Consider the following 10,754-nt stretch of genomic DNA (forward strand, 5'->3'; position numbering starts at 1 on the left):
CAGGGAGAAAAAGGTCTCTTCCCAAATGACAGAGTGGTTTAGGAAGTTGCAAAGGATACGGAGTGAATTTATTCAGAATATAATCTGTTTTTTCAATCAACATATCTAATGTAAATATTCCTGGCAAGGCATTAGCAATTTTTAAAAGGTTTTATTTATTCTTCTGCTGCCTTGATCTGTTCTCAACCACACCCCAGAGGGACAATGAATCCTCCTAGAGGAAAGAACAGTTTGCAGAAAAAAACTAAAAACATAACCAAAAAAAAAAAAAAAAAAAACCCAAGTATTCTACAATTCTCATAACTTGTGCTTTTGCATTTCTAGTGTTTTCCCCATTAGTTCTTCTTTTTTTTTTTTTAATTGGCATTTGATAGTGGTTTCCTGATAGCAAACTGAGTAGTGAAAACTAAATAAGTTGATTTGCCCAGAACCGTGAAACAAAATACACCAATTTTATTAATACAATTTGTAGGAAATTTCTTTTATAAACATATTTCATCTAGCTATTTCATCTGGGTATTAGATGGAATAGTCCATCTGAGTATTAGATTGTATAGACTCTTGTGAAAACATGTGTGTTTTGAAAATTCTACTCAACTAGGAATTGCTTATTGAACAACAAGACCTTTACTTCTCAGGCAAAATATTCCAGGGCAAAACTAAATATTAGGTAAAGATTAGTTTCCAGGACTCTTATCCTTCTTTTATATACCTTCACCAACTTCTCCCTCTACCTCTTGCCACTCCTATAATGCCCAATTTCCACAACTAACCACAAACAGGAGGTCAGTGTTTTTCACTGTCTTCGTTCTCTTAGTCCAAACTTGCTCTTCCAAATACATTTACAGATATGTTCATACTAAGGTGTGATGTTTGCCCTTTGAGGCTTATTTAGTACATGATAAGAAGCCTTAGGCAAATGCATGAAGTCTAACGTGTAATTTCAAACATGAACTGAACAAATAGAATATGTATTTACTGAGGAGAAGGGCTACAGGGGCATTTTTAGCTGTCCCCCAAATAAACTGGCTATTAATATGTGTTGCTGAAGCCAGGTACTGCCTCATACTTAAGTAGGTCTCATCTTTGTCCTAGCGTCATAGAGACCATACTAACAAGCACAAATATCACATTCACTTTCCAGGAGATGGAAGGGGAGATGGCCCGAAATGCCTTGTAAAGCAATGGTATTTATACAAGGGTCTTTGCTTTAGGTCTGATGGAGAACTTGGGAGTCAAGGTCAGTTGCTCTGAGAAAGATAGAGGGACTGAGTCACCATGCACCTGCTCCTTCACCCCAGCTCATGAAACAGACAAGTTACTCCCGCAGTCTTGGGGAGGAAGCATGGAGGGGCAGAGAGTGGGAGGAATGAATCCTCCTAAACTTATCCTCCTGGCAGAGTAAAATTCTTTCTCTCTATGACCAAGAGCAGGCAGGAATGATAACAAGCCCTTTCTGAAGGCCGCCTTTGTGCCAGGCTCCACACTGAGCTCCTCTGTGTGCTTCATGCATGTTACCCCGTGCATGTCTCACAACACCCGGGGAGGCAGTGTTTTTACCCCATGTGTTAAGATACGTCTTCTCCAGCAAGGCATTTGCAGGCATCACTCTGCTAGTCAGTGAATAACCAATGTCTAAAACCACTTCCACCTGGTCTTAGAGTGAATGATCTTTCCACCGCACTAACACTTTAAATATCGGACTTCAAGCTTCTGTAAACAAAGACGAAGGTTGTAGCTCTACCAGTATATTTCAGCAAAAGTTTCTTTCTTAAACTTCCATCCTAAAAATGCTCACGGTTACCACATTCTGCCTAGTTCATTTGGTACACCTGTAGAAGAATCCATTTTCAATTTTGGTGGAAAGTCTTATTTTTTTTTCTCCCTCATGGAGTCGAAAATGCCATCCTCACATTACTTACTGTTAACTGACTGAGGCCACTCTCAATCTTCTATACTTTTTCCTCAAACACACATATCTGTGAACTGATGCCAATAGGCCAGTGACATTTTGTAAAATCTAAGGCAGAGAAAGTTCACATCCAGTGCATTCTAGAGAAGGGGAAGTATAAGAAATCTAATGGAGGAGCCCTTCTTTAGTTGATAAGGAAGTGAAGAGATGCCAAACACTAGTGGCTGCATGGAGCTTTATGGAGCGGTTAACCTTGAGACTTACCTGTAGGTAAAGATAAAACTGCAACTTCTAGTTAACAGATTTATTGAGCTTTACAAATACTTTGGTTTCACTCATTGTGCTTTTATCTACTTCTGGACTTTATTACTGTTTTCTGTCCAGCTATAGTCTTTATATACACAGACTGCCAGAGATTAAACAGTGAAAAGAAGTCAAAAGGTTTCCTTTGTCGTCTTGCACGTCCTTAAGGTTTTAATAGAGAGGCACACCTTCCACTGATTAGAAATTCACAGAAGATACCACCCCCTCCCCCAAATGAATGACAAGCATTTTATGAATCACAATCCTCAGATAAGGGACAAGAAAACGTCACCACAGTGGCTCCCCAAGGTTTTGGTGAAAAATAACTTGCCCACATTTAGCAGTTCATTACACATACACAACATCCAAGTAAATACTTCATGTGATATAGCCAGTATATTTGTGGATAAATACATCACAGTTAAACATCATACAAAAGAGACTATTGTTTTGGATGTATGTGAATAAAGACACAGCCACATCCGTGTAGAAGATGAAGCAAAAATAAAAATAAAAAAGGAAATGCCAACATTTTTTCAGGCCCCATCTGTGCTGAGTGATTCTAATATTACAGAATCCTTCACAAAAGACAGGAAATGACAATCTTAAAGTAAAAATACATGAATATTGAAAGCAGAAAGGAGACACCAATGAATGGTGTGAGGAGGTGGCCTGTTCACACTTGCCCTAGCTATGAGGAAGTATTGCATAAAGTCATTCCTTCTTGCTCCGCTAGTGCTGACTGTCACAGGCGCAAGTTACCAATCCACATGAATGCTACGACTTCAGAAAAAACATTTCTGACTAGAAAATCAAGTTTCTCATTTACAGTTCTACCTACTCAGCAAGAGCGACAGGCAATTTTTTTTTTTTTTTTTTTTTTTACTGAAAGAAAACTATTTTCTGATTGCAGTGAATTCTGTATACCAGCTGCCATTCCAACTTTCAAAATTCTTTATCATATGTTTCTAAAATCTAACCCATAATCAAATAATCGAATGAAAGCCATTTAGAAATAGAGACTTATATGTGAGGTATGGTATCAATTCAGCACTTTCCTAATGTAAATTTGTCCTAAGGATTTTATTCTGAAAGATGTAAAAGTGTTAAAGTCAAATAAATGAAATGTGTTTTTTTCCTTTAATTGGGATAAGACTTTGTGGACTGAAATAATGAGATAGTAATCTGGTGTTAATCAGTGTGGTCACTGGCAGAGAGTTAGATCAGAAACATTCAGACAAAATAAAGGATTTTCATACTTAGTCATAAAGTGTACAGATAGGGAAATTCCAGTGAAAGGTTATAATTTGATAATTTGATAAGCCTCCCACTGATAATAATTTTGACATGTGACTATATTTTAAACGATCAATTATTTTATTATGCTCATTTAAGGAAACAATATGTTTGTGTGGGTGCCTCTAAAATATAATATAGTTTTCAAAAAATTTACTAGAACATTCACTTTTAGAAATAAAAATATCACTAACTCTGTATTGCCAAAATAATAAAGTCCAAATTCCATAATTTAGGTTTATTTTATTTTATTATTTTATTTTATTTTATTTTATTTTGAGACAGGGTCTTGCTTTGTGGTCCAGGCTGGAATGTAGTGCTGCGATCATAACTCACTGCAGCCTCGAACTCTTGGGCTCAAATGCTCTTTTCACCTTAGCCTCTCAAACAGCTGGGACTGCAGGCCGGCACCACCACACCCAGCTAATTTTCTTTTTAGTTTTTGTAGAGATGGGGGTCTCAACATGTTGCCCCGACTGGTCTTGAACTCCTGGGCTCAAGCAATCCTCCTGCCTTGGCCTCTCAAAGTGCTGGGATTACAGGCATGAGCCAGCACACCTGGCCAGAATTTAGCCTTTAGATCTCTGCAATCTAATTAGAAAGTATACTTCCAACTTTATTGTTTCTATTCTCCTTATTAAATCTTATCTATTATTTGGATCATTTATGTAGCTATCAAATATTTTTTGAGTGATTAATACATGTCAGGGTCTGTGGATTCGAAGATGAATAAGGCACAATTTCTACTTTCAAACAGCTCACAATCTAGCAAAGAAGATAACTACTTAGCGTCTTACAAGGGCAATATTTGTGGTGTGTTTAAGGGCCAAGAGGAAATGCTGATCACTTTTTGGCTAGATGGATAATGGATTCAGGGAAGATTTCACAGGGAAGGTAAAGATTAATTTAGAATTCACCAGGTAGACACACAGAAAAGGGTGTTCAAGGCAAGGGAACAGCACGTGCTGAGGCATAAGAGTTTGAGACAGGAACGTGGGTTTGTTCAAATACAGATGTTTGACCATTGCTGGAACACAGAGGACAGGGATTTGCCATCTTCCAAATGCTGGTCATCCATTCATTCTCTTTTCATGGCTTATTCTGCTGTTTCTCCAGATCAAAGTGGACACTGTTGGTTGCTTATGGGAACCTAATGTCTTTGACAGGACCTGGGACCAGGATTTCTTAACCTCAGCACTATTGACACTTTGGGCAGAGGAATTAGTTGTTGTGGGGGACTGTCTTGGGCATTGCAGGATGTTTAGAAGCAGTATGGGATTCTACTCACTTCATTAAATTAGTGTCTCCATTGAGAACTCTGATATTATACAACTTCAACCACCTGAGAAAGTAACTCCTACATGAAATTTCATAATTGTTTCCTTTAATCACAGGACTACTTCTAATTAAATACAGAAATACTTGTGAATAAAAATCATAGGGTTAATATTTGTGTGTGAGGAATTTATGCAGATACTTTATACACTTGTAATAACTAAGAGCACTTGGGCTGTTAGAAGCTAATCTTGTGAATTTAATTTAAAATACATAATTAAGCAATGATTTACATTTTTAACATTTTAGGTTGAAATCTTACAAAATATACCTGGAAAATTGGAACATTTAGGAGAATTTAAGAATCACCATATTTAAAATTTAATAGATTTATAAAATGATTTAATTACTGGGGCTGCTTGTTGTTAATTTGTTAAACTTCTTAAAAGAGAAAGCAAATAGATATTTACTAATTCAGTTTTTAATGTTGATGGGAATCTAATTGTTATGAACCCTTATAAACTAATACTGTATTTGCTAGATTTGTAAATATAATATTTGTAAGTTGAAGTAAAAGGTTAAGGAAGAACTAGGCTTTGGATGTTTTACTTCAGTAATTATGTATTTATCTTTTTTTCTTTTTTCTATTTTCTTGAGACAATCTTGCTCTGTTGCCCAGGCTGGAGTTCTGGGATTACAGGCATGAGCTTCCCAAAGTGCTGGGATTACAGGCATGAGTCACCATGTCTGGGCCTCTTATTATTATTGTTTTTTTCACTTTTTAAATAGATAGGTCTTGCTTTGTCACCCACGCTGGAGTGCAGTGGCACCATCATAGCTTACTGAAGCTTCAAACCCTTGGGCTCAAGTGATTCTCCCAGCTCAGTCTTCTGAGTAGCTGGGACTACAGTCACGTGCCACCACGCCCAGCTAATTTTAAATTTTTTTTGTGGAGACAGGGTCTTGCTATATTTCTCAGGCTGGTCTTGAACTCTTGGTCTTAGGCAGTTCTCTTGCCTCAGCCTCCCAAAGTGCTGGGGTTACAGGTGTGAGCCACCAAGCCTGGCCCTATATTTATCTTAAAAAGAAAACAAAAAACAAAAAACAAACAAACAACGCAACTTCCACAAAATCTTTTTGGATGAAGGACGTAATAAAACCTTAAGGACAAAACAAAACCCACACAGGACAAGGTACTTTTAATGGGAATCAAACTTGACACTACCAGTGATGGGACAAACTGGTATCATGTCTCTCCTGAGGCAATGCACTAAGGAAAGCACATCTTCCATGTCGTGTTCCTGTTACAAAATAAATGCTTAATCTGTATCTAAGCATGAGGATACAAACAAATCTAAATTGAAAGATACCTTCAAAGCAATTGGCCTGGATTTTTTAAAATTGTCATTATTATGAAAGTCCACCATTACACAAAAACCAAGAAACTAAAAGATAAACAGAGAGAACAGGAAAAAAGGGAGGGAGGCTAACGACTGTGATTCTTGTTTGGATCTAGATCCAAAAACAAAAAGTCTAGAGAGGACATTATTGAGACATTTTCACAACACTGATGCAAAAAATGTCATTGTTTTTAGATGACAGATATCAAACTATTCAGGGGAGAAGTCTAAAGATGTCCACAATTTGCACGTGAACAAAAAATGTGTATATACAGTGCACTGTGAATCTAGCTGCTGGGTATAGGGACGTTCACTGTCCTATTTTTGAACTTTTCTGTACGTGTTTCATTTTTCAAAATAAAAAATTGAAAACAAAAACCCCAACTCACATTGGACCCCACTTTTCACCCTCATGAAGCTCATGAGCTCAGAAATTGACCCCGATTTTCGGCACAGGGCAACTGGCCTGGTCTAAGGGTTTTCTAGCCAAGGACTGGCTCAGTAATGTGCTTATTTCTGAATTTGGATCAACAAAATTAGAAGAGAGGTTAGCTACGGGTTTTCGTCCTGTCTCCACTCCTGGGAGAGCTTTTGGGAGCGAGTCTGTCTCTTCCTTTTTCATGCTTGTACCCAAGTGTGAGACCTGATAATTTAGGAAGCTGCCAGAGGAAAATGGTTGACAAAATTCAGGGATGCAGAGTAGGAACCACTGGACCCATCAACCCTGAAGAGACTGTGCTACTGCTGGCCTTCTAATTATGGGAATCAATCAATTCCCTTGTTGTTTAAGCCAGTTGAAGTACTTGCAGCCAAACACATAATCTAATCTGATCCCTAAACTGAAGCTGCCTTCACACTCAAGTGCTACACCCTTCATGAAGCTGACCTAATATCTCCATTCCAAACTGTAAGTTTTTATGAGGAGTTGCTTTTGTCTGGCAAAATATTTTGGTGGGTCATGTAGAGAAGAAGGCAAGACTATGAGGTCAGGAAGATGGACAGTAGCCTCAGTAACCATGGACAGATGGATATATTAGGCAGGGCTCTCCAGAGATATTAAACCAATAGGGTATGTGTTTATACATACACTGAGAGATTATTTGCTCATGTGGCTGTGGAAGCTTGTCAAGTCCAAAATCGGATGCGGTAGGCTGACAGGCTGGAGACTAAGGGAAGAGTTGCAAGTTCAAGCCCAAGGGCAGTCTGCTGACAGAATTCCTTGTTGCCCAAGGGAGGTCACGCTGTTCTGATAAGGCCTTCACCTGATTGGATGAGGCCCACCCACATTATGGCGGGTCATCTGCTTTATTCGAAGTTCACCTATTTAAATGTTAATCTCATCCAAAAAACACCTTCACAGACACATCCAGAATAATGTCCAACCAAATATCTTGGCACTGTGGCCCAGCCAATTTGACACATAAAATTAACCATTTCAATAGAGGATCTGCTCAATGTGAGATGGAGTACACCTGGACTTGCCTTGGGAGCAGGTAGGCAGGAGGAGAGGAGAGAGACCACTCCACCGGAGGCTTTCAAAGTTTATTTTTTACATTGTGCCCTGTCACATGCATGCTAATGGACAATGAACTGAAACAAAAGCTCTTCTTCATCTTCTCTTCCTTCCTGCTTCATTCCATTCTATTTCATCCCATCTTATATATCTCATTCCATTCTTTTAATTTTTGAAAATGCTCACTTTCACTCACTACATGGATTTCATTGCCATTAATGGGTCACAAAACTGCAGTTTGCAAACTGAATATACAATTCACATGTGTGTTGGCACATGTGCAAATCAAAGAAGAGGCTGACAGCATGGACAACAGAGATAGCACACGTCACACCTTGAAATGATCCATAAACCAAGAGAATGAGGTGATTGTGATCATGCAAACACCTCTGCCTCTCTTTCTCCAGTGTTGCACACACTCTCAAAATTCACAGAAATCTTCCAGAGGGCATATTAGGGATCTGAATATCTACATACAATGTGTATTTCAGGGGACACAGGGGCTGACTGATTACCTGTGTTACAGAGCTATTCTCTCTACCCTTAAAATTCCATCACGCTTTAGCCAGTTCTGGTGGTGCTTATCCATTTATAGTTCATACTAGGGAAATTGTGCATATATCTATCTCCCTAATTGGATACAATAACTTACTTTGGGTGAGGGACTATGTCTTAGGTACAAAGCTTTGTGCCACACATCAATTAGATATTTTCACAGAGTAATAACTCAAACGTGTTTTCCTTATTTTATGCACATAATAATTGCTATCAGTAACCATAAGAACATAGATTTATGAGTGGTTGAATAGAATACATAGACTTTATGTAATTTCTTAACCATCTCCTCCGTGTTTTAGACATATCAAATATAATTTGAACGCTTAGTTGGATAATGCATAATATTGGTATATATAATACAAAAGAGTCAATATCAGTGTTCAAATGACTGGATTCATTTATGCTGAACAAATTTCAAAACAATAGCTCCAAATCAGCCAGGAAAGGTGAAGTAGGGTACACAGGCCCTAATTCAGCAACAGAATGCACTGGCCACACTGACACAAGCTTTCAGGGCCCTGGGGATGATCAATAATGTTTAACCCTCCAGGGCCACGTCTACCTCATGACCTGGCCATGGCCAAGTTTAAGAGGGCATAGTAGCCAGAGGCAGCGGCAAGGCCCCCCTTGAGACGCTGGAACCAACTTGAGTCTTTGGTACAGACTGAAAGCTCTGAGGGACTGGGGTATAACAGCACTCATGGCACAGGCCTTCTGTGCTTTGCAATCCTCTTCAAGATAACGGATTGCAATCTGTGCAATACAATACTTACTGCAGCTACAATAAGAGAAAAGGGGGCTATTCTGATGACTATATACCTATTTAAACAATTCTGGGGCTCTCCTGAGTAAATGTTTTTTAGCACATACTGCTGATGTCATCATGTCCTCATAAAACTGGATTTTTCTCTCTCATACACTACAAACACACAAGCACACTCTTAACGTGGTGAAACTATAAAAGAAAAAAGATCATGTAAAAGTTGTTCCTGTACAAGGAAAATGTAATTTATTTCAGAAATAGACAATCACTTAAGTGTATGAGCTGTGTAGGCGTTCATTGGTGAATTTAGACTAAACAGGAAGTGATGTAAATTATAGTTATTACACTGCTGGGAGAGAAATATATTAAATCCAGACAGCACACGAACAAAGCACAAGAAGCTCATTGTGTTGAAGGAAACCACGCACTTTGGTGGGAAGACAATGCACTATATACTATGAAAACCCTCCATGGCCACTGGGACCAAAATAATTTTTTAGGGAGCATGATTTTGTTCTAGCACTGAAATATTTTTTTCTTTTCTGATAAAGCCCCAACGTATTCTAAGCTGAAATACATCGCTGCTCCTGTACTTTTAACTATTTCATGTGTTTTTTTGGTAGACTTTAAACTGGGGAGAATAAGAAACAATGAAACCATTAGATTAGAAATCATGGCTATGGCAAAACAGCTAGAGTAAAGGTAAAACATGAGATAGTGATTATCTATCACCTGTGTAATTCCAGCCATCATTGAAGTATCCAAGAATCATCCTGGTAGAGGAAATATCAACAAATTACCCTGAGAGAAAAATAACATCATGTGATCTAGTCCATGAAATCTGTCTCATTGGTGTATGTGTATGACAAAGCCTCCTGGGGTGAGCTGAAAAATAAATGAAAAACAAAGCTGGAGAGCTGGTTTGGCTGCTTGTATAGCCTACAAAGAACAGTCAGAAAATCAGGCCAAAGATATATAAACTTAATGTCCAATTCACCATTTGGTTACAAAGTCATATCCAAAATGAAGTAAATGAATGGATTCATTTTAGCCTTGCAAGTATTACTACGTTTCAAAACAGAGTAGAACAAGATAGACTTTTTATTGGCCCTTGCCTTAACTGAATATTTCTAAAATGGCACAACTAAAATCTTTACAAGAAAATTAGTAAACATGTACTTAATGGCTTATGGCCTCACTTTTCAAAGAATCGTATAATCTTCTAGACAGTGATTTATTCTGTAAGGCTGGTGTCGAACTCACCAGGAGGTGAGGCTCTCACCGAGAGAGGAAATGACTCCCACAAGATCCTTTCCTAGTGCTCAAAGCAGGGCCAGCTTGGGGAGCGTCAACACAACCGTATGCTAAGCCTCCCAACTGATGGCAAAAGAGGAGGCTTCAGTGGGAATGGGGTGGGCCTGGCGGCCCCCATGGCTCCCTCCAGTTCCCCTGAATACAGTAGAACAACTTCACAGAACTCAGCGTTCATTTGGAAGTAGGTTCAAGTCAGTCATAAAGCGAACCAATATCAATTTTCGTCTCTGATTTGTATGAGTTATTAAACTACACTCTGGTCTGCTGAGTATGAAATGAAGGACAGTATTTCTGTTGGGTTTATTTATATTGGTACATATATAATCAAAGGTATTTGTTGAATGTTTTATGATAGTCATTGCTATTCTCTCTTCCACCTTAATCTCTGCTCCCCACCACCCATCCTTTCTCCATCTCTAT

The sequence above is a fragment of the Macaca fascicularis genome, chromosome 17 (genome assembly GCF_037993035.2).
Source record: "Macaca fascicularis isolate 582-1 chromosome 17, T2T-MFA8v1.1".
Classification (NCBI taxonomy): domain Eukaryota; kingdom Metazoa; phylum Chordata; class Mammalia; order Primates; family Cercopithecidae; genus Macaca; species Macaca fascicularis.